Source organism: Pan paniscus, chromosome 16, assembly GCF_029289425.2.
Source record: "Pan paniscus chromosome 16, NHGRI_mPanPan1-v2.0_pri, whole genome shotgun sequence".
NCBI lineage: Eukaryota > Metazoa > Chordata > Mammalia > Primates > Hominidae > Pan > Pan paniscus.
The window spans coordinates 73,853,062-73,875,898 of NC_073265.2; the positions used below are offsets into that span (position 1 = coordinate 73,853,062).

Consider the following 22,837-nt stretch of genomic DNA (forward strand, 5'->3'; position numbering starts at 1 on the left):
ATTATTCAGTCATGAAAAGGAATGTAGTATTGATAAATACTGCAATAATGATAAACCTTGGGAACATCATGCTCAGTGAAAGAAACCAGTCTTAACCATATACAGCATGATTCCATTTATATGAAATGTCCAGAATGGGCAAATCTGTGGAGACAGAGAGTTGATTAGTGACTGCTAGGGTGGATGGGAAGAGGAGGTGGTGACCACCAGTGGTTTGGGGTTTCTCTTTGGGCTGATGAAAATATCCTAGGATTATGGTAATGGTTGCACAAATCTGTAACTATACTAAAAACCATTAAACCATACACTTTTGGCCAGGCACGGTGGCTCACGCCTGTAATCCCAGCACTTTGGGAGGCTGAGGTGGGTGGATCATGAGGTCAGGAGATGGAGACCATCCTGGCTAACACGGTGAAACCCCGTCTCTACTAAAAATACCAAAAAAAAAAAAAAAAAAAAAAGGCTGAGTGTGGTGGTACGCGCCTGTAATTGCAGCTACTCAGGAGGCAGAGGCAAGAGAATCACTTGAACCCGGGAGGCAGAGGTTGCAGTGAGCCAACATTGCACCACTGCACTCCAGCCTGGGTGACAGAGCGAGACTCCGTCTCAGAAAAAAAAAAATCCAAACCAAACAAACAAACAAACAAACAAAAATACACTTTTAAAAATTGCTGCATAATATTATTAGATTGGTGCAGAAGTAATTGTGGTTTTGCCGTTATGCAAAAAATTTTGCACCAACCTAATAAATGTGCATAGTTTCAGGGTATATGTGATAATTTAATACATTCATATAATTTGTAAAGATCAAATCAGTGTACTTGGGATATCCATCAACTTAAATATTTGTCTTTATGTTAGAACTATTCAAATTCTCCTAGCTATTTTGAAATATGCAATACATTATTGTACACTGTAGCCACCTTACTGATCTATCTGTCACTAGGTCTTATTTCTTCTCTCAAACTGTATATTTGTACCCATTAATCAACTACTCATCATCCCACCTCCCTCCTCCCCTTCAGAGTCTCTGGTAACCACCAAACTACTGTCTATCTTCATAAGATCTACTTTTTAAGCTCCCACACATGAGTGGGAACACGCAGTATTTGTCTTTCTGTGCTTGGCTTATTTCACTTAACATAATGACCTCCAATTCCATCCATGTTGCTGCAAATAACAGGATTTCATTTTTTTTTATGGCTGAATAATATTCCATTGTGTATATACACCACATTTTCTTTATCCATTCATCTGTTGATGAGCACCTAGGTTGATTCCATAGTTTGGCTATTGGGAATCATGCTGCAATAAACATGGAGTGCAGGTGTCTTTTCAATATATTGATTTCCTTTTTTTTTTCATATATACCCAGTAGTGGAATTACCGAATCATATGGTAGTCCTATTTTTAGTTTTGTGAGGAACTTCTATCCTTGAACCATGCACTGTAAATGGGCAAATTGTATGGCATGTAAATTTTGTCTCAATAAAGCTGTTAGAAAATGCATGCATTTGGCTGGGTGCGGTGGCTCACGCCTGTAATCCCAACACTTTGGGAGAGCGAAGTGGGTGGATCACGAGGTCAGGAGATCCTGACCATCCTGGCTAACATGGTGAAACCACATCTCTACTAAAAATACAAAAAAATTAGCCAGGCGTGGTGGCGGGCGCCTGTAGTCCCAGCTACTCAGGAAGCTGAGTCAAGAGAATGGTGTGAACCCAGGAGGCAGAGCTTGCAGTGAGCTGAGATCTCGCCACTGCACTCCAGCCTGGGCAGCCTGGGTGACAGAGCAAGACTCCATCACCAAAAAAAAAAAACAAAACAAAAAAACATGCATTTGATTTTGGCTCCCAGTTAAGATGTGGTAACAGAGACCAGGTTTATCCTCCCAGTTGAAACAGCTAAAAAACTGGAATGAATACATGAGACAAGAGCTCTTAGATGTTGGACATCAGGCAATAAAGGACAGTGATCCTTGAGAATTAGGAAACAAATGAGTTTAGCCCTACGGTCTCCCCAGCTGACTGCCTGGAGAGCGTTTCCAGACCACAGCACAGGGAAGGAAAACTGAGGTGGGACCAGGAGATTCCCTAAGTTGAAGAGACAGAGCTGGAAATCCAGGGAAGCCATGGCAGGCAGGGTTCACATTGCAGAGCACAGAGACACAGTTGAGAGATCACAGAGCAAAGCCCAGAGGTATGCAGAGAATCCTTGAACATGCAGTTGAGTTCTGCTCAGAGAATACAGACAAGGAAACTACCCTAGGGCTAGGAAAGAACCACCCAAAAGGAGAAGAGGGAATCATACCTGGAATCACACAGGGCCAGGAATAGTGTCTATTCCTGACAGGTGAATAAACCTCAGAATTCACAGGGCATTGTTTAGCGTACTAAGAAGGTTTTGGCTCAGTAGCAGAGAAAAAAAAAATCAACTCTAGAATAAATGCTTCTCAGGCCCTGCCTAACACATCTTAAAGACAAAACCTGAAAAAATTCAAACAGAGCATCAGTTAACCACGGCACAACTTCAGTGGCAAATATACACAATTGAAGTCTCCAGAGGAGAAGGAGGGCAGAAAAAAAATATTTGAAGAAATTATGTCCAAAAAAAAAATCCAAATAGGATGACAATTGGACACTCAAAGATTCAAGAAATTTCATGAACCCCCAGCACAAGAAACATGAAGACTATACCAAGGCAATAATCAAATTACTTAAAATCAGTGATAAAACCTTAACAGCAACTAGAGAAAAAAGACGTGCAGAGGAGCAGAAATGGATTACTAGCAGATTTCTTGTCAAAAATGAGTGAGAAAATAATGGAACAGTAAACAATAGCAAATACCCAAAAGGCTGTCAACCTAGAATTCTTTACCATTGAAATGTATTTCAAAAAAGAAGAGGAAATAAGAACTCTTTCAGTCATACAAAAGCTGAAATAATTTTTCAGACATAAAAAGCAGATTTACGCTACAAGAAATGCTAAAGGAGTGGCTCACACCTGTAGTCCCAGCTGCTTGGGAAGCTGAGAAAGGAGGATCGCTTCAGCTTGGGAGACATAGGCTGCAGTGAGCCATGATCGCGCCACTGACTGCTGCCTGGGCGATAGAGGGAGATACTACGGCAGAAAGAAAGAAAGAAAGAGAAAGAGGGAAAGAGGGAAAGAAAGAAAGGAAGGAAGGAAAGAAGGAAGGAAGGAAGGAAGGAAGGAAGGAAGGAAAAGAAAAAGGCAGGCAGGCAGGCAGGCAAGCAGGCAGGCAGGCAAGCAAGCCTGCCGGCCAGGTGTGGTGGCTCGTGTCTATAATCCCAGCAATTTGGGAGGCCGAGTTGGACAGATCACTTAAGCCCAGGAGTTCAAGACCAGCCTGAGCAATATGGTGAAACCCTGTCTCTAATAAAAATATATATATAAAAAAATTAGCCAGGCATGGTGGCATGTGCCTGTAGTATCAGCTATTACACTTGGGTGGCTGAGGGACAAGAATTGCTTGAACCTGGGAGATGGAGGTTGCAGTGAGCCGAGATCACACCACTGCACTCCAGCCTGGGAGACAGAGTGACACACTGTCTCAAAAAAAAGGAAAAAAGGAAGAAAGAAATGCCACTGCACTTCAGCCTGGGAGACAGAGTGAGACACTGTCTCAAAAAAAAAAGAAGAAGAAAGAAAGAAATGTTAAAGGAAATTCTTCGAAGAGAAGGAAAATGCTACTAGACGGAAACCTGGTTCTACAAAAAGAAATGGGGTCAGGCGCAGTGGCTAATCCCTGTAATTTCAGCACTTTGTGAGGCTGAGCTAGGAGGACTGCTTAAGCCCAGGAGTTTGAGACCAGCCCGAGTAACATCATAAGACCCCATCTCTACAAAACAATAGATAAATAAATTAGCCAGATATGGTGGTGTGCACCTGTGATCCCAGTTACTTGAGAGGCTAAGGTAGGAGGATCACCTGAGCACAGAAGGTCAAGACTGCAGTGAGCTCACAATATGCCTATATGTCACTGCACTCCAGCCTGGGCAACAAAGCAGACCCTGCCTCAAAAAAGACAGACAGAAAGGGAAGGGGAAGGGGAAAGGGAAGGGGAAGGGTGAAAGACAAGGAAGGAAGGAAGGAAGGAAGGAAGTTAGTTGATTAAAATTTAATTAACTTAGGCCAGGTGTGGTGGCTCACGCCTGTAATCCCAGCACTTTGGGAGGCTGAGGCAGGCAGATCACGAGGTCAAGAGATTGGGACCAGCCTGACCAACAGAGTGAAACCCCGTCTCTACTAAAAATACAAAAATTAGCTGGGCGTAGTGGTGCACACCTGTAGTCCCAGCTACTCAGGAGGCTGAGGCAGAAGAATCGCTTGAACGTGGGAGGCAGAGCCATGGTGCCTGGCCTTGTCATAAATCTTTAATAAGAAAAATAACCTAATTTTAAAATGAGCTCAAGGCCAAGAGCAGTGGCTCACGCCTATAACCCCAGCACTTTGGGAGGCCAAGGGTGGGTGGATCCCCTGAGGTCAGGAGTTCAAAACCAGCCTGGCCAACATGGTGAAACCTCATCTCTACTAAAAATACAAAAATTAGCCAGACATGGTGACGGGCACCTGTAGTCCCAGCCACTTGGGAGACTGAGGCAGGAGAATTGCTCGAACCCAGGAGGTTGGAAGTTGTAGTGAGCCAGGATCTCGTGCCTCTGCACTCCAGCCTGTGTGACAGAGCGATACTCCATCTCAAAAAAACAAAAAACAAACAAACAAAAAAAAAAACAAAAAAAGGCTCAAGATATGAACAGACATTTAAAGAAGATGCCTAAGTGGCAAATAAGTACATGGTAAGATGCTCAACAACATTTATCAGTAGAGAAATGCAAGTTAAAAGCAGAAAGAGATATTACCATATGCTGATTAGAATGGGTAGAATTCAAAAGACTAACCATATCAAGTGTTGGCAAGGATATAGAGGAACTGAAATTTTTATATACTGCTGGTGGGAATATAAAATTGCACAATTGCTGTAGAAAACAGATTGGCACTTTCCAGGCCTATCATGTAATCTACCTATTTCACTTATAGGCATTTACCCAAGAGAAATAAAAGCATATATCCGCACAAAGACTTGCACATGAAGTTTTGAATGTTCATAGCAGCTTTATCTGCAATAGCCGAAAACTGGAAATCACCAAAATGTCCATCAATAGGTGAACTGATAAGCAAAGTGTGGTATATCCATATAATGGAATACTACTCAGCAATAAGATGAAACAGACTAGTGAATCATGCAGAAACCTAGATAAATCTCAAAATAATTACACTAAGTGAAAGAAGTCAAACAAAAAAGGACACGTACTGTATGGTTCTATTTATATAAATTTCTTTCTTTTCTTTTCTAAAAATTTATATAAAATTCTTTAAAATGCAAAGTAGGTGGGGTGCGGTGGCTCACACCTATAATCCCAGCATTTTGGGAGGCTGAGGCGGGCAGATCACTTGAGGTTAGAAATTCAAGACCAGCCTGGCCAACGTGGTGAAATCCCATCTCTTCTAAAAATACAAAAATTAGCTGGGCATGGGGGTGCATCCCTGTAGTCCTGAGGCAGGAAAAGCGCTTAAACCCCGGAGGTGGAGGTTGCAGTGAGCCGAGATCGTGCCACTGCACTGCAGCTTGAGCAATGGAATGAGACTTTGTCTCAAAAAAAAAAAAAAAAATGCAGACTAATCTAGTGGCAGAAAACATATCAACTGTTACCTGGGAACAGGGAGGGAGGCAAGGATTATAAAAGGGGTGATGGATACGTTCACTCTCTTGATTGCGGTGATGGTTTCAAGGAGTATACGTATGCCAAAACGTATCAAATTGAACACCTCCAATATGTGCAATTGATTATATATCAACCATACCTCTAATAAAGCTGTTAAAAATAAAAAATCTGAGACAAGCATTTAAGTTTTTTTTTTTTTTTTTTGAGATGGCGTCTTGCTCTGTCACCCAGGCTGGAGTGCCGTAGTGCGATCTTGGCTCACTGCAACCTCTGCCTCCCAGATTCAAGTGATTCTCCTGCCTCAGCCTCCCAAGTAGCTGGGACTACAGGCACCCACTGCCACGCCCGGCTAATTTTTGAATTTTTAGTAGAGATGGGGTTTCACCATGGTGGCCAGGCTGGTCTCGAATGCCTGACCTCAGGTGATCCACCCACCTTGGCCTCCTAAAGTACTGGGATTACAGGCATGAGCCACTGCGCCCAGCCACATTTGAGTTCTTATAAAGTCAGTTAACCTCAAGAGAAATAGTAAGTAAAGAGAGGTACAGTTGGCACAAAAACAAGGCAAAGATTGTGCATGTTGAACTGGAATGAGAAGAGTTTAAAAATTTGAGCAGAAAGAAAAGCAGTAGGCTCTGGAATTAGCCTGCTTGAGTTCAGATCTTCGGTCTCCTGCTTATCAGCTAGGACCGGCCTGGATAAAACTGTAGTTAAGTGAATAGACCTTGCTTCCATAGTGCCTGGGTTGAAATCTCAGCTCTGCCACTTTCTAGATGAGTGGCCTTGGGCCAGTTATTTAACCTCTCTGTGCCTCAGTTTCCTCATCTCTATCAAAAGAACATGTCTCTCAGCATCGGTATAGTACCTGGCATATAATAGGTGCTCAATGAACATTAACTGTCATTAGTAGTACCCAGTGAATTGATGACCGGATTGGGGTGAGATCTTGAGTACCTGATGCCAAAACCTGAGCTCTCCCACCCTTCAGGGTGCATCCTGGACAAACAAATCCCAGCCCCAGGGAGGGAAGTGTTGCTGTTAAGGTTGGATCCGTTCCTTGGTCTCAGGTGCTCAGCTCGGAGGTCCAAACTCACATCACATGCTTCTAGGCATTTTGCAGTCATGGCTGATAGTGTTGAGTCCTGGGCGGCACAGGTCCTTTCTCCCCCAAGGTCAGAGGCTGAGCTGAGCATCACTGCAGCGGTGAGATTCCTGTAGCTGGATGGAGCCAGGTGCTTGTCACTATGCTCAGCTTGGTACATATATCCCCTTATATAATCCTCTCAGCAACCTTGAGAAATGAGGGGTCTCTGGCTTCATTTGACCCATGAGGAAACTAGACTCAGAGAGGCAAGGTGATCTGCCTGAGGTCACACAGCGAGGTCAGCCCTTCCCAGCATGTGGTTCCAGAGCTGGTGCTCTTTCCACTCTACTGTGCTGTTTCTCCTCCTCCCAGCCCTGAGCACCTTTTCTCTGGGTCCCTGGGTGCTATTGTGTGTGGGTGGGGTGGGGGTGCAATGCTGAGGGTGATGGCTTTCTGCCTCTTGCCTGCAGGGGCCTAGCTCTTGCTGCTTTCCTGGGTCTGGTCCTGTGGCTGTCTCTGGACACCTCCCAGCGGCCTGAGCAACTGGTGTCCTTCGCAGGAATCTGCGTGTTCATCGCTCTCCTCTTTGCCTGCTCAAAGCATCATTGCGCAGTGAGTGCTAGTTGTGGGGCCCAGGGCTGGAAGTGTTTGCCTCTCTCTTCTGCCCCTAGGCTGGATCTGGGAGCTGGGGTATAGGCAGATGCTCCTGTTGGGAGAGCCCTGGAGGCCCAGGGCCTGGAGAAGGCCTGTGTGTATCAGGATAGGCTTCCTGTGAAGCAGAAGTCTTCAAAATCCCCAGCAGGGATTTTTTTTTTCAGACTCAGAGGCCACCAGGACATTTGTTTCCTTGGTGACATGTCCTCTGGTCAGTCTAATCCTGGTCTTCAGGTCTGTAGGCTCAGGAACCACCTCCACCCCCAACCACAGAAAACACAGGCCAGAACTCCAGTCTGTCTGCAGAGCCAAGGGTTTCCTGGAATCATTAGCTTAAAATAGTGCTTCTCAAAGTCTGCGCCCCAGGCCAGCAACAGCGGCGCCTCCATGGAACTTGCCAGAAATGTAACTTTTTAGGCCCCACCCTAGGCCCACTGCATTAGAAACTCAGGGGCAAGGGCAGCAATCATCCTGTCAGCAAGCACAGTTCTGATGTGTACTAAATTCTGATGTAGACTAAATTCTGATGTACGCTCAGGCAGCCACGCACCCATTTGGGAGGGCCCTGCCATAGGCAGATGGAATCTTCTCTCTCTCTGCCTCCGTAGCATAAGATCCCTCCCTGTTTCACAGTGAGGCTACCACCTTCCCCAGGCTACAGCCAAGCCTCCCAGGAGCTTATGATACACACCTGAGCTTGGACTCACTGCTAAGGAATTATTAAATGCTCATCAAGGAACAGCAACCTGAGGAGCCCAGCTCTTGTCTGCTAGGAGGGGCGTGGGATGTGGGCATGGAGAGAGTCGGGGTCGAGGCGGCTGGGAGTCCAGCCTATGGAGGAGAGATTGGAGACGGTCAGGCAGACAGGGTTCACACGAGCTGGGGAGGAGCTGGGCCCAGAGTAGTCTGGTGCTGATCCTGAGGCCAGACCCCCAGGCCACATCTCTGGCAGTGATGACCAGGAGACGAAGTGCCGTGGCATGCCCAAGGCTGGTCCGGTTTCACCTGAGTTCTTGGTTAGAATCTTGGCCCACCCCTCCTCACTGCCCAGGCCCATTCCTACCAAGCACATGGCCTGTTCTGAATCCCAGGGAGGGTGTGACCACTGGCAACAGGCCTAGTACTCTGCCTGGCTCCAGCCCCATCCTCTGGGCAGGCCAATGCCCCCTGCTCTCACCCCCACCCGGCTCCCTGCCCATCCCCCAAGGAACTGAACTCAGCTTTCTGTTGGGTGGGGTGGTAGGTGTCCTGGAGGGCCGTGTCTTGGGGACTTGGACTGCAGTTTGTACTTGGACTCCTCGTCATCAGAACAGAACCAGGATTCATTGCGTTCGAGTGGCTGGGCGAGCAGATCCGGGTAGGTATGTGGGGTCTGGCTGCCCAGAGCATCTTAGATTACTGGGAGTAGGGGAGAAGCCACTTGGCAGGGGGAAAAGTCGGTGGTGAGGCCATAGAGAAGGCTTGGGACCTGGAGGGTGGGGTGGACTGGGGCCCCAGACCAGGTGGGCAGCTGGGGGCCAGGCAGTGCAGCTGCCACTTCCCTCACGCCTGGTACTGAGGCCCCAATAGAGTAGTCTTTCCAGAGGCTGGGTCTGCAATCAGCAGTAACTTGGAAATTGTAATAGTTAAAAGTGCTAAAAAAAAAAAACCCCAAATCTGCAAATGATTTACTTCTGTGTGTGTGTGTTTAAAAATAACGTTTATTGAAGTTATACATTTTTGTTCTTTTTTTTTTTTTTTTTCTTTCAAGAAGGAGTCTCGCTTTGTCACCCAGGCTGGAGTGCAGTGGTGCAATCTTGGCTCACTGCAACCTCCACCTCCCTGGTTCAAGCAATTCTCCTGCCTCAGCCTGCCCAGTAGCTGGGATTACAGGCTCCCACCACCATGCCTGGCTAATGTTTATATTTTTAGTACAGACAGGGTTTCACCATGTTGGCCAGGCTGGTCTCAAACTCCTGACCTCAGACGATTCGCTTGCCTCGGCCTCCCAAAGTGCTGGGATTACAGGTGTAAGCCACCACACCTGGGCCCATTTTGTTTTGTTTTGAGACAGTCTTGCTCCGACATCCAGGCTGAGTGCAGTGGTGTGGATATGGCTCACTGCAGCCTTGACATCCTGGGCTGAAGTGATCCTCCCACCTCAGCCTCCCCAGTATTGAGTAGCTGGGACTACAGGTGTAAGCCACCATGCCAAGCTAATTAAAACATGGTTTGTTTGTTTGTTTGTTTGTTTGTTTCTTTCCCTTCCTTCCTTTCTTTTTTTTTTTTTTAGGAACGGGGTCTCCCTATGTTGCCCAGGCTGGTCTCAAACTCCTGGGCTCAAGTGATCTCACCTTGAGCCACGGTGCCCAGCCAATTCTGTTTTTTATTTTGGTAAAATATACATAACATAAAATCAACCATTTTAACCCCTTTAAGTATCATTAAATTCATGCACACTTGTTGTGCAACTATCATGATTTACTTTTGTCAAAAGAAAATTAGAACAAATTTAGTTTAAAGATCTTAATTGGCTTTTATTTGTGATTTTAGAATTAGGCAACACCTCATTCTATAAAAATACAGTGAGTGTTCCAATGAGTTGAGCGGAGGAGGTTGGCTTTATAGACAGAGAAAGGCTGAAGAAAGCAGAAACAGAAAATAAAAAGCAGATTGGTTGTTTCAAGGTCACTTTCCTTATAAAGGTCACAGCTGAGGGGACTGCCTGTCATGCTGCATTTGGGGATTTGGCTATCTGTCTCATTCTCCTGATTTTTTGGAAGGTCAGAAGACAGCTTAGTTTTGACTTGTGATGTGGAACTTTATAGCATGAGTGATTCCATTGTGGTTTGGTCTGTTGGGAGTAGTGCAGGAGCTCAGTCCAAACTAATGGTCTCCTTTATTTAACACTTAGAATTTTTTTTAAATCTATTTATTTGTTTATTTATTTTGAAACCAGGTTATGAGACTAGCTAATTTTTCTATTTTTGGTAGAGATGGGGTTTCACCATGTTGCCAAGGCTGGTCTTGAAGTCCTGAGCTCAAGTAATCTGCCCGCCTTGGCCTCCCAAAGTTCTGGGATTATAGGCATAAGCCACCATGCTGGCCTTTTTTAAATTTTAGTTTAGTTTAGTTTAGTTTAGTTTTGAGACAGGATTTCACTTCCATCACTCAGGCTGGAGTGCAGTGGCGTGATCTTAGCTCATTGCAGCCTCGACCTCCTGGAATCAAGGGAACTTCCCACCTCAGCCTCCCAAGTAGCTGGGACTCTAGGCGTGAGCCACTACACCTGGCTAATTTTTGTATTTTTAACACTTTAAAAAATATAAATCATCAAGGACATAGGTTAAATATGTTAATCTACTCACCTCCCTCTCACCAGCTTGCAGTTCCCTGTGCTCTGTGCAGGGTGGAGCATGAGAACCCTGCCGGTCCAGGAATGTGCACACCTGCTGGCCTCGCTGACAGTAACTGTACAGGGTGTGGAGGAAAAGACAGAGAGTTTCTTTTCTGGTCATGTCTCCATTTTATAGATGGGAACACTGAGGCCTGAACAAGAGAAATGACTTGCTGCCCCTGCAGTCACATTGCAAGTTCAGGATATAACACAAGTCTCCTGTAGAAGCATGGCTGGGCTCAGACTCCAAGGCCACAAGCCCGGGATGGGGACAAGATGAGGGGAGGCTTTGCCGTTGGTTGTCAAGGGCCTGAGCGGCACAAGAGGCACTGCCTTCTTCACATGTCTCATGGTTACTTCTTCTGTTATCTCTTCTTTATTGTCCTAATAACTCCCACAGCATTTCTTTTTTTTTTTTTTTTTTTTGAGTCAGAGTCTCGCTCTGTTGCCCAGGCTGCAGTGCAGTGGCGCAATCTTGGCTCACTGCAACCTCTGCCTCCCGGGTTCAAGCGATTCTCCTGCCTCAGCCTCCCAAGTAGCTGGGATTACAGGTGCCCACCACCATGCTCAGGTAATTTTTGTATTTTTAGCAGATATGGGGTTTCACCATGTTTGCCAAGCTGGTCTCGAACTCCTGACCTCAGGTGATCCGCCTGCCTCAGCCTCCCAAAGTGCTGAGATTACAGGTGTGAGCCACTGCACCCAGCCTGCAGAGCATGTCTTTAAAATTGACCAGAAAGGTGTCTCTTTGGCAAATATGCTTAGGAGTGAGTGCCCGTGACAGCAGCTTTAACACACCTTGCCAGGTGGTGCCCCCCCGGATAAGGGCCTGGGGGGACTACGTCCCTGGGCCAACCCGCCTGTCTCTGGCCGCTGCTTCCTCCCTCCTCCCTTCCCAGCCTCACTGCCTGTTTTTGTTTGTTTTGCTTTTTTCTTTCAGATCTTCCTGAGCTACACGAAGGCCGGCTCCAGCTTCGTGTTTGGGGAGGCGCTGGTCAAGGATGTCTTTGCCTTTCAGGTCAGCTTGACTCAGGGTCCCAGAGGCCTTTAGCAGCCACCGCCCAGCGACTCCAGCTAGAGGGGAGTCTGGGCATGGTGGGGGCCCAGGTGGAGGGGAGGAGTCCCGTGGGCAGAGGTCGCCATACTGGGAAGTTAGTGAACCTTAAGCCTGGGGCCCGGGAGGAGCCCAGCAATGTTCACCTCATGAGATGTTTTTGCTATATTTTGTAAAATTTGCAAAAGTAAGATATTTCTGTATGTTTTTTTCTTAGAGATGAACCTCCAAATTATAGAATTACTGAGTAGCTGAGGACAAGAAGTGGGGGTAGGGGTCATGGGGACAGCTCCTGCTGAGACCTTAGCCCCTGATGTGCTGCAGAGACTCTGGGCCCAGAAAGAGCAGTTTCCAGGAAGGCTTAGGCTCAAATGATCCTCTCAGGCGCTCCTCCTTCAGGGCCCCTCACAGGCCACCTCTGCCAGGAAGCCAGCCCTTACTAGTCCCGCTGCAACAGCTCCCTCCTTTGTGTCCTCCTCAACCTACGATCCCACTTTCCCTCCCTCCCTGCCTCCATCCATCCTTCCTTTCTTTCTTCCGACAAAAATCTATTGTACATTTACTGCACTGCAAAATATTATAGGGGAAATGGAGATAAAGGCACTGTTCTGTTTCAAAGACCTTATTGTCTAATGGTGGAGCCCCAACCCTAATTTAAAAACAGGGCAGCCTGTGCGGAGGATGAGGATGCTACTGGTGGGACTGCTTCACTGTTCTGGGTGGAGCTGTGGTTGTATTCTTTTTTCCCTAGTTCATTGTTTAAGCACCGAAATGCCTTGTTTAGTAAGAACTCTAGTGTAGCCCTCCTCTGCCTGTCTTACACTCCAACTGTCTAAGACCAGCTTGCTCTAGGCTTAAGCTCCCTTGCCAGGCAGAAGAGAGAGACTTGGGCCCCACTTACCCAGTAGCTGGCCCCAGTTTTCTGCCACTGATGCGTGGCACTGAGAGGGAAATCAGGGCTGCCCACTCTGGTACATCCGGGACCGCCATCACCATGGAGCTGCTATGCAAGACCCCATGTGCAGGTTCCAGAGGTTTCTGCTGTTTTTCATTATGCTGGCCACTGTTCCCAGAGTCTCCCCACCCTGCTGGGGGTCTTGGACCCAGGAGACTTTTGGCCCAAGCCATGGACTTAGCTGTGGACTTCTGGGCTGGCGTTGAGCCAGATCATGAATTCAGACCCTCCTGCCTACCCCTGACCCTGACCCTGACCTCTGGTGAGCTCCCCTTGGAGCCTTAGCATCTCTTGTGCCAGCAGACTCCTAGGGAATGTCCAGTCTAACATCGTCAGCCCTAGGAGGAAAGGGAGGGGCCCAGGTTCCTATCTTCTCTGAAGTCTTCTTGCCCCCTGGGCAAATTTGCCCATCATGTTTTCTGAGACCAGTTCTGCATAGGGAGAATATTGGGAGGGGGAGCCTATGTCAGCCCCGCAAAGGCCCCTAATACCATATTCCTTTAGGGTAACGAGCAGCTGCTCCCTTACCTTTGCATAACCAATGCGGGGGTACCCGAGGTTTCAGAAAAGACAAGTAAGGTCTGCTTCAGGGTGACTTCTGGCGTCCACCCAGGCAGGGAGGCTCCCACAGCTTCTTACACTTTAAAACACACACACTCAGCCGGGCGCGGTGGCTCATGCCTGTAATCCTAGCACTTTGGGAGGCTGAGGCAGGCGGATCACTTGAGGTTGGGAGGACCAGCCTGACCAACATGGAGAAACCCCATCTCTACTAAAAATACAAAATTAGCCAAGTGTGGTGGTGCATGCCTGTAATCCCAGCTACTTGGGAGGCTGAGGCAGGAGAATCACTTGAACCCAGGAGGCAGAGGTTGCAGTGAGCTGAGATCATGCCATTGCACTCCAGCCTGGGCAACAAGAGCGAAACTGCATTTCAACAAAACAAAACAAAACAAAACAAAAACACACACACCCGACACTCTGCAGTTCAACCTCCCCAGGCAGCTGCGTTCAAGTGCAGTAACGGAGGGGCCTGAGGAGTGCCTATAAGGAGAGATTCTTCTAATAAGAGACCGTGAGGGAGACTCCTTGAGGAGGCAGCATTTGACATGGAGTTTAGGACAGAAGAGATTTGGGCAGACTGAGCTAGGCAGGAAGAGGAAATGGCATGGGCAAAGCATGGAGGTGAGAATGTGCTGGTGTGTCCACAGTGCAGGGCAGAGTTCACTGGATGGGCAGGTAAGCTGTTTCCCAAAGGGAAATTAAAGCCTCGTTAGCCAAAAAGCAGGGGAAGAGGTGCTGGGCGGGCCACGCAGCTGCTGTCCGCCAGAGCGCCTTCCCCCACCCACCACTGGCCCGCGTCTCTCCTGCGTCATTGCTGGGCTTGCCTCTGTGTCTGCCCCCTGGCCACATTAGCTATGTCTCCTCCCAGCCTGCCTCCCTCTCTGGAAGGATGTGTACACACCTGCTGCTTGCATCTCTCCCTGAATCACCCTTTAGAATCATGGATTCCTTGACCGTTGGTACCAGGAGGGAGCTCAGTGGTGTTGGGGCCTCCCTTTTGTATTACTGATGGTCCAGCCAAGCTCCAGAGAGGAGCAGTGCGCTGGCCGCAATGGCACAGTGAGTTAGCGCAGAGCCAGAGCTAGAACCCCTCCCCTGGAGTTCTGGTTAAGGGACGTATTCTTCCTCATACTAGCTAGAACCCCTCCCCTGGAGTTCTGGTTAAGGGACGTATTCTTCCTCATACTATCAGCAGAAATCAACGGCCTCATGTCTCTCCTCCAAATACAAAAAGCACTCTGAATAACAAAAATGATCATTTAAAAATGTATCCATTAGGCTGGGCGTGGTGGCTCACGCCTGTAATCCCAGTACTTTGGGAGGCTGAAGTGGTTCGATCGCTTGAGTTCAGGAGTTCGAGACCAGCCTGGCCAATATGAAACCCCATCTCTACTAAAAATACAAAAATTAGCCAGGCATGGTGGTGGGCGCTTGTAATTCCAGCTACTCAGGAGGCTGAGGCAGGAGAATGACTTGAACCTGGGAGATGGAGGTTGCAGTGAGCGGAGACTGCACCACTGCACTCCAGGCCAGGCAACAGAGTGAGACTCCATCTCAAAAAAAAAAAAAAAAAAGAAGAAGAAGAAGAAAATAAAAATGTATCAGTGGTGGCAAAAAACTTTGAAGTTGAATGTTCGGTTAAGACAAAAATGATAGTGAGGTGGGTTTATCATTAACCAGCCTCAGCATTTCCCAGCGAAACACCAGCAGTTTCCTGGCCCCTGGTAGGCCCTGTCCTCTGGACAAATTCCTGGACCGTGTATTGGCTGATGCACCATCCTTAGCAATGCCAGGAAAGAGGAAGGAGGACTAGGATAAATGCTCTGTGGCCACAGAATTATCTTTCTCACTAATCACAACATTTTATTCAGCCTCCCCCTCTCCCCTATATCACACACATGTTATTGGGATTTGCCCTCAAGGTAGGGGTGGTTTTGTTGAATGCTGAGCTGAACAGAAGACTCAGGAAGTTCTCTCTGTTCTTTCTATGAATCATACAGACCTAGTCCAAGGCCTTTGGCCAATTTCAGTCTGGGGAAGTCTTCTCTGAGCTCACTCAGATTTTCAGAATCCAAGCTGCTTCCTGCTGGGCCATGGTCCAGCTGCTCTCTTCTGGGGGGAAGTAAAGTCTCTCCCTAGGGCTTCTTCAGCCCTCAGCCTGCCCTGGACCTGGAATCCAGCACAGTGGACGTGGCAGTCACCCCTTGGCTGTATCAGCTGGATTAGTCATTCCACCTTGGCTCTGTCTCCCTTCTAGTAACTTTCCACCCGCATGATCATACTCCCCTGGGTCTGGCTGACCCGGGAGCAGACTCTCATTCTTTCACTATTGTTCTAGCCTGTGGAACAAGCACCCACTGCTAAGCTCAGCAGTGCTGCTCAGATTTTCTCTGGAGGAACCCCTAGGGTCAAGGAAAATGTCTTCATCTCCTGAGAGTTTCGGGATGTCTGATGTAGACTCTGCAGTCCCCAGTGGTCAACAGTGCCAAATTTTGCACACGCACACACACACACACACACACACACACACAAAGATCAAATAAGGACCAAAAGGTATCATTGGATTTGGTAGTTAAGGGGTAACTGGTAACCTTAGTAAGCATGGTTTTCGGTGAAGGGAATGGGAAGTAAATGAAGCCTGGGGTGGGATGGCTGAAAGAAGGGAGATGGGACAGCCGAGGCAGGAGGCATCTTGTTGAAAACCCAGGATCCAGGCAGAAATGGGAATGAGGGGCAAAATGCTGAGGCCATTCTGGGCGAAGGGATGGCACAAACAGGAAATCAGGAGGCGTAGCTAGGGGACAGCCAGAAATGCAGCTGCTCTGGACTTGGAGATGAGTCCCTTCCACTTTCTGGCGGTGGTACTGGTACAGTGTGCACCACAGCTGCTGCCCCGAGCATCTTCCAGCTTTGGGTTTTAGTGGCTCACTGTGGCCTGGGGCTGGTGACAGGGCACTGTCGACAGTGCTCAAGCCTTGGGGTCTGGAGACATGAGGGTTTGCCCAGACAGCCTTAGAAAGTCAGCAGGAGCCCTGGCTCAGCTTCCTCCAGGGAGAGGAGGGGGCAGGCCGTGTCCTTAGTGGGGTTTATCTGGCCTTCAAAGCCTGTTTCTTGGCCCAGGTGATGAAGTTTGCTCAGAGCGTCTAATCTAGTCTCCAGGGCTGTGGTTGTCAGAGTGTGGTGTCCAGGTCAGCTGCACCAGCAGCATCTGGAAAGGCCAAACATCAGGCCCCACTGTAGACCTATTAAATCCAAAATATTTTTAGCAAATTCTCAAAGGATGCTGCTGGTCCACGTGCTGAGAACCACTGGCCTAGAAGAGCCAGAATTTCCTTCTTCCTTGAGTTATGGTACTAGCAGGACCAGCCTCCAAAGCCATTTCTACAAGGCAGTGGTCAGGACTTACTTGGCTCTTCCTTGAAGGGGACTGCCTTAGTCCATCCAGGAGGCCATAAACTGGGTGGTTACAAGCAACAGAAATTTATTTCTCACACTTCTAGAGGCTGGAAGTCTGAGATCAGTGTCCCTGCAAGGTTGAATTCTGTTGAGGCCCACTTTGCTCTCTGCCCACTTGGTCGTCTGTGTCCTCACATGGTAAAAGAGGTGAGGGAGCTCTCTGGAGCCTCTTTTATTTTTTATTTTTATTTTTTTGAGACAGGATCTCACTCTGTTGCCCAGGCTGGAGTGCAGTAGTGTGATCACTGCTCACTGCAGCCTCCATCTCCTTGGCTCAAGTGATCCTCCTGCCTCAGCCTCCAGAATAGCTGGGACTGCAGGCACATGCCACCATGCCCAGCTAATTTTTTTGAATTTTGGTAGAGACAGGGTCTCACTATATTGCCGAGGCTGGTCTTGAACTCCTGAACTCAAGGGATCCTCTGGCCTCAGCCTCCCAAAATGCTGGGATTACAGGCGTGAGCCACGTGCCTCTTTTACAAGGGCACTAATCCCATTCATGAGAGCTCCACCCTCATAACCTAATCACCCCCAAAGGCTCCACCTCCTAATACCATCACCTAGGGAATTTGGTTTCAATATATGAATTTAGGGGGACACAGACATTCAGTTTCCAGCAGGGATGCATGCTGCCCCTGAAGGCAGAGAAACAAGCCTCCAGGACTGTTCCCAGGGCAAACCTCCTAAGGGGCATGGCAGGACCTTGGCAATCTGCATGGTGGCTGGGAGGTGCATCTGCCTCTTTGCAGGTGTGTGACCTCGGGTGGGTAGCCAAGATCTCACAGCCTCCGTGTGCCCATTTGTGAAGTGGCGACAGTTACATCCACCACAGATGCTGTGATGATTCATGAGTCCCCACATATTAGGGACCTGGCCCAGGACAGGCCCTCGTGGTTGGCACACAGTGGAATTTAATGGCACTTGCCTCCCCTTTCCACAGCAGCACTGCCTCGAGCTGCTGCCCTGTTCTGCCATCTCACATCCTGCAGGCCCCAGAGGTGTTTCCTGGGCTGTAAGATGATATTGGCCACAGGGACCTTATTTAATATTCTATCCTACCTTAGAAAATTGGGGCCACCTCTTTTCTCTTTCATTCCCCTCCCCTCCCTAGACAGGCCCCACTTAATCCAAAACATAGCTTCTCTTCCACCATTCTCCGTCTCACAGATAGAAAATCTTTTGATTGCTGGCAGGAGAAAGTCCCAATGCTGCAGTGGGGTCCTGATGCCCCGGGCACTCTCCTTCCTGGCGTGGGCCCATCCCTGCAGGCCTGCCAGCTGCCCTGCAGTCCCTCTCAGGATCCACTGGACAAGCAGTCTAGACAGTACGTGACCCTCTCTGCATCTCAGTCCCAGGAGTGTGGGATGATGTCATCCTACCCGTGCTGGAGGTGTTTCTAGCCCCAGGCGGGAGGAGGAGTCACGGGGCACAGTTCTGGTGTTCTCTGTCGGGTGACTTCCCCACCACAGGGAAGTTGGTGACAGATGACAGCAGAGCAAGTCCAGATACAACCTGCAGCATTGGTCTGGGAAGGGACAGGAGAAAGAAAAGGCCTCAGCAGGGCTTGCCTCCCAGCTGCCCGGGCAGAATCTCCAATCTCTTCAGGGTCCATTCTGTAATCCCAGTTTACTTTGAACTAGAGCCTAAATTTGGTTGCTCAAGACTCTCCCTCCTTAAAAAATAAAAGCAGCCCTTGCCGGGCCCTCACCAGTCTCCGGCAGTGAGCACAGTGCTGCTTCTTGCAAGGGCTGTCCATTCTTGTGGTCTCCCCTTCTTCATGTCTCACTTCCACCTTGGCTCACTGACATCAGCCTCAGTCCCCACCCTTCCTCTGACACTGCTCTCACCTAGATCATGGGCGCCTCCAAGTTGCTAAGTCCCAGGGGTCTGGCTCAGTCCTTACCGTTCCAGAGTTCTCTGATGCCCCTGACACAGTGCTAGTGACTATCCCTTCTTGAAAGCTGCCCCTCGGTTTCCATCCTGCCTCTCTTCTGGCCGTCCTCCAGCCTTTGGCTATTTCTTTGTCTCCTTCACAGGCTCCTCCTTCCCCTCTCACCCTTTAATGACACACTGACCACAGGGCCCTGTCCTTAGCTCCTGCTCTTCTCACTCAGGGCTATTTCTGCAGTGAATTGCATCCACCAGCCACCTCAACCTGTTGTTGTTGTTGTTGTTGTTCTTCTTCTTCTTATTTTAGACAGGGTCTCACTCTGTCACCCCAGGCTGGAGTGCAGTCGGATGATCTCGGCTCACTGCAACCTCTGCCTCCCGGGTTCAAGCGATTCTCATGCCTCAGCCTTCCGAGTAGCTGGGATTACAGGCACCCGCCACTACTCCTGGCTTATTGTTTTCTATTTTTAGTAGAGATGGGGTTTCACCATGTTGGCCAGGCTGGTCTCGAACTCCTGACCTCAAATGATCCACCTGCCTCGGCCTCCCAAAGTGCTGGGATTACAGGTGTGAGCCACCATGCCTGGCCTTTTTTTTTTTTTTTTTTTTTTCAAACATGGGGTCTTACTCTGTTGTCTGGGCTGTAGTGCAGTGGCATGATCATGACTTACTGCAGCCTCGAACTCCTGGAATCCAGTAATCCTCCCACTTCAGCCTCCAGAGCAGTTGGAACCACATGTGTGTGACACCATACATAGCTGTTAAAAAAAAATTTGTTTATGTAGAGATGGGGGCCTTGCTTTGTTTCCTAGGCTGGTCTCAAACTCCTGAGCTCAAGCAATCCTCCTGCCTCGGCCTCCCAAAGTGCTGGGATTACAGGCATGAACCACCATGCTGGGCCAACCTGTACATCTTATGAAAGAGCCCCAAGCCAAAGCCTGGCCCAGATGTCCCTAACCCTTTTATCCAGCTGCCCACTTGGTATTCCACAGGCATCTCAAATTCAAAGTTCAAAGCCAAACTGATCTTCCCACAAACCTCTCCTGCCTATGCTCCTTCCCTTGAGAAATGTCCACCTATTATTGAAAATTCTAGGAACAACTGGGCACAGTGGCTCACGCCTGTAATCTCAGCACTTTGGGAGAATGGGGTGGGCAGATCACTTGAGGTCAGGAGCTCGAGACCAGCCTGGCCAACATGGTGAAACCTTGTCTCTACTAAAAATACAAAAATTAGCTGGGTGTGGCAGCAAGCGCCTGTAATCCCAGCTACTTGGGAGGCTGAGGCAGGAGAATCACTTGAACCCAGGAGGCGGAGGCTGTAGTGAGCCGAGATCGTACCACTGTACTCCAGCCTGGGCAACAGAGTGAGATTCTGTCTCAAAAAAAAAAAAAAAAAAAAAAGTAGGAACAGATGAGAAATTCAGAAATAAAGAAAAAAGAAAACAACATTTCCATAGCCCCAGCACATAGAAACAAATCCTTTGACTATCTGGGAGTGCTTCTTTCTATAATTTTAATATTCCAATTTTCCCATTTAACATTGTAGCATAAGACTGCTCCCATGCTATTACCAGTTCTACATGACTATTTTAAACTGTTGGGAACACAGGACACAGAATAGAGCAAACATTCCAACACAAAAGGGTATAAGGTAAAAAAGAAAACTTCCTTTCATCCCTGGCCCCCAAGGCACTCAGTTCCCTCCCCAAGGCACCTGCTGTTGCTGGCCTCTTGCACATCCTTCTAATGATTCCTGTGCCCATACAAGATCACACACAACGCCCCTCACACACATGCTTTTAGAGAGGTAGGGGACCTTACGATGTTGCCCAGCCTGGCCTTGAACTCCTGGACTCAAGCAATCCTCTTGCCTCAGCCTCCTGAGTAGCTGGGACTATAGACATGTGCCATCGTGCATGGCTACCCCCCACCCCCTTTCTAAACCCACATAACAGCATAGCATACACTCTTGTGGTACACCTTCTCTTTTTTCATTTAACAACATATCTTGGAAATCAGTCCACAGCTGCCCATAGAGAGCTTCTGCATTCTTGTTTCCTGACCTTTAGTGCACTAGGGTATGTCTGTATCCTAGGTGATGAAACTAGTCTTCCACTAAAAGACCTCTCCATTTTTTGCCAGTTTGTTACTAAACATCAGACTACAGTAAAGAAAGACTAGGGTGCAGAAAAGCAACCTCCTTTTCCTTGGGCCTGGAAAAGAAGGAATGGGTGTGAGAGAAATTCTAAAGGGAGAATGGGTGAGCTTGGAGTGAAGGAAGAGGAGTGTTAAGCCTGGTACTAATAATAGGAAATGGGGTGATGGGAGGAGATGCTGGCTCAGGTCCAGGATAAGCCTAATTCTGAGCCTGTTGGTGCTGAGCAGAAGTGGAGCACCAGAACGATGAGGGTCCCCTCATTCAGGCCCAAAGCATGAGAGGGAGGTTAAGGCCAGAGTCTGAGGCCAAGGATTGAGCTCATGGAGAAGGGTGCACACTGCCACCTTCACAACGACCCTCAGATGTGGGCATTTTACTCCCCTTTTAGAGACAAAGAAGCAGGAGATAAAAGTAGTACACTCAGGCCCCACCCTACCACAGCACAGGCCTACCTGTGCTGAGGAGAGGGGGTGGTCTGGCGGCTGGTCACTATTTAGAGGGGAGCCGAGAGGACAAGGCTGCCTCCAAAGAGGCCCTGCATGTGGAACCCTGGGACTTCATGCACTGATCTCAGAGCATCTTCCCGGATCCTGTCAGGCATCTGAGTGGCAAGGCCTGGGATGGAGTGGGCTGTCTGGGGTCTCCTGGGCCCCGCCTGGCACCCTGCATCCTGCCTGCCTCTAACCTGCGGTCCTATGATCTCCTTCCCGGCAGGTTCTGCCCATCATTGTCTTTTTCAGCTGTGTCATATCCATTCTCTACCACGTGGGCCTCATGCAGTGGGTGATCCTGAAGGTAAGTTCCCAGTGCCCATGGCCAGGGCTCTCCCAGAGTCACCAGCTCACAGGGTTCACACTCTCCCAGAATGTCTTGCTCCCAGAGCCCAAACCTCCCCAGAAACACTGCTCCCCAAGCCCACACCCTTCCAGAATCCCCTGTTCCCAGTGCCTCCACCTTCCCAGAATCCCCGGCTCCCAAGTTCCACACCTTTCTGGAATCCCTTGCTCCTGAGGCCCATACCTTCCCAGAATCCCCTACTCTTAGAGTTCACACCTTCCTAGAACCCCTTGCTTCTGAAGTCCATATCTTCCCTGAACCCCCGGCTCTTAGAGTTCACACCTTCCTAGAATCCTTTGCTCCTGAGGTCCATACCTTCCCTGAATCCCCTGCTTCCAGGATCTTCACCCTCACAGAATCTAGTGCTGACCAAATATCCTTTCCCAGGGTCTCCTGTCATGATACTAAAGAGAAATAGCACCAAAGTCTAATGTGGTCTTTGCTGGAGGAAACGTTGCAGTTTTGAGGCAGCACTGAAAAGGTGTAGAGGGAAGAAAATAATTTATACCGAAAAGATATTGAGAGACTGTAGCAGTGGACCACGTTGGCCAGACTTAGCTGGTATAAATGTCAGATCCTGTGCTTATGTTCATAAAATATGCTGCACAAAACTAGGATGTAGGAGATAGCATTGGACAGCAACAGATAGCATTGGACTTGGCAAAAGATTCCAAGGTTTTAGCTGATTGAGCTCAGAATAAATCAGCAACATCAGATGGCTTCCAGAAATGCAAAAACAACCTGTGGTTATTATCTTTGTTCATTTTCTGTTGCTATAACAGAATATCACAGACTGGGTAATTTATAAAGAAAAGAGATTTATTTGGCTCATGGCCAAATAGAGGGTATGGTTTCAAGATTGAAACCTTGGCTGGGAAGGCCAAGAGCATAGCACTGACATCTGGTAAGGGCCTTCTTGCTGTGTCATAACATGGTGGAAGGGCAGAAGGCAGAAGTGAGCACACAAGACACAGAGAGATCAGGGCCAAACTTATCCTTTTTATCAGGAGTTCACTCCCATGATAACCAAACTACTCCTGCAATAACAGCATTAATCCATTCA

General features: G+C 48.4%; 1 long non-coding RNA gene across 1 annotated transcript; it reads left to right on the top strand.

Moving 5' to 3' along the window:
- Positions 1–7,305: 7,305 nt before the first annotated feature.
- Positions 7,306–21,732, top strand: LOC134729099 (uncharacterized). Its single transcript, XR_010109984.1, has 3 exons — positions 7,306–7,440; positions 8,726–11,876; positions 21,652–21,732. It is a non-coding gene; the product is annotated as an uncharacterized LOC134729099 (long non-coding RNA).
- The last annotated feature ends 1,105 nt before the right edge of the window (positions 21,733–22,837 follow it).